Source organism: Arvicanthis niloticus, chromosome 17 (assembly GCF_011762505.2).
Source record: "Arvicanthis niloticus isolate mArvNil1 chromosome 17, mArvNil1.pat.X, whole genome shotgun sequence".
NCBI classification, from domain to species: domain Eukaryota; kingdom Metazoa; phylum Chordata; class Mammalia; order Rodentia; family Muridae; genus Arvicanthis; species Arvicanthis niloticus.
The window spans coordinates 47254383-47256668 of record NC_047674.1 but is presented as its reverse complement, the minus strand read 5'-3'; positions in this window follow the sequence as shown (position 1 = coordinate 47256668).

The following is a 2286-nucleotide window of genomic DNA, read 5'->3' as shown; positions in this document are numbered from 1 at the left end:
AAGCTAATAAGGAGAGTTTTTTCATACCCCAGTGGCAGTTAGATAAATGAACGACCCAAATCTCTATCATATAGCGCACAAAATAAGTAAAAGTCTAGAAATAATTGTGTTCCGCCAGAATGGAGCCTTTTAGAAGGAGTACCTAACAGAGTGTATAGTCTGCCATCTAGTGGTCCGCTGGATTAACTTCCTAGAAATTGCTGTGTTTTAAATGGTCGGGATTTCTGAACTTTTGTTCACGAAAAGCTGAAAAACTGTTCCACGAAGCTCCTGGCTTCACGGTAGTAAATTCCCATACTGAATTCTCCTTCACTTTCCCAGAAAATTATTCAAACACTAAAGGCTCATTTAGACGTTGGAATTGAGCTACACCCCCTTTACTAATAGCAGTGTTGGATAAATGAACTAGTAATTATATATTAGATATGGTCCTATTGCAGTGATATAGTAGTGTCCTTCTATGTAGAGAAAAACGGTAAAATGAAAGAATTAATTAACATCACTGCAAATCAGTATCCAGTTCAGACATTTGCATTTGAACAAGCCCCTTTGTGTTTTATCTCCACACATAGTGTGAAGACAGTGAGGTAAATCAAGGATGAGACAAAGGACATATTTAGATTTTTCCCCAAGACATCTGTCTTCTATATCTTTTTATATGTGTTCTCTATCTCTATATATGTCATATATATGTGTATATATATGAATATATATGTGTGTGTATATATATATATTCCTTTGCTATTTCATATATACACATATATGACATATATAGATATATATAGACATATATATCTTCTATATCGTTTTTATATCCTCTATATCTTTCTTTCTCTTTGCTGTGATGTAACAAATCTTCTACTTGTGTATTTATTCTGAATACCACTCTTTTCCATATTGCTTTGTATTTTTCTTGGTTTTCATTAATGTGCTTACATGTACACATAAATCCACACATGTTTTGGATGCTGGAATCTGAGGATAGCAATCTTCTCCTAAGGCACTCAGCCTTTACCATGTTATAATAAAAGTGCACTTCTGAGTATACAAAAGCCCTTCATGAGCTATGGTTCTGGAAGAATGTAGAAAAGTGCCCTACTGTTTGCTTCACATTTTATGAAAATACATCCCAGTAAATCACATTTAGATTACATAAAACTCCCATCTTCGAAGCTAACCATGGCTTGTATGCACTTCCACTTACTATATATATGAGAGAAAATAAAAACAGAAGTTTGAAGAACTTAGCATGAGAACCATTTTCAGAAAGAAAAGGTGAGTTTTTCAAGAAAAAAAAAAAAAACAGCACAAGTAAAAATACCAAATGTAAAACTTCGTACATTTCTGTTTTCCTTGCAATGTTCCTTTGCTACTCAGACTCGCAGATCTTCATATTCCATTTGAACTGGCAAGGTTCATGGCTCCTCAATAAACCAGTATATGAAGAACACATCACAATGTCATCATTTATTTTGTTCCACTTTCAATTTTCTTTGATTGGAACTGTATACAGAACAATTTATAGAACACAGTCTTTCTAGTGAAATAATGTAATGAGGCCAATATAAAGGATTAGTTATTTCAAACAATTTGGCAGCTGGTGTTCTGTTCATTTAGTATGTGTTAGAAACACAACAATCTGGGAATGAGGTGCTCAGGGCGAGGGGAGAGTATAGGAGGCCACTGAAGGAGTAGATGTGAAGGGACAAGGAACCCTAAGACAGCCTGCTTCTCATTCCTCCACATCACAAACATGCGTATCGAGACACAAATGGGAAGACATTTAGATCACTCTTGAATCATATCTATAGTTCAAGTTGAGTCCTGCCTCTTATTCACTTGGTGAATATTTTTAATGTTTGATTTAAAATAGAATGGAAGTTGAAAAGTTAAAGAAAAAAATACTAGGGTTGTTGGGAAATGGGATGTTATTAAAGGGGGTTTAGTACAAACTGTTTTACTGAAAGTTACAGATAAAAGACTCATACATTCTTTGGATTGCGTCAACCTACACACCACAAATCACATGTATTAAATTTGGGGCAAGCATTTGATTTGCCCTTTCTTCAAACAAAGAAGTTTAAAGCAATGTTACTACATGACAGGGGTACAGTCTTGATGAAAGTACAATGATGTCTATAAATGATGGTTAAAAATTAAGTTTTGAGGCATAGTTTAAAAAAACAAATGAAATTCAGTAGTGGGTCTTACAGTACATAACATCCAGGTGAAATAAATGATCCTGAAAACAGCCTTTATCTCCACAGCACAGTAGCAAACACTAGG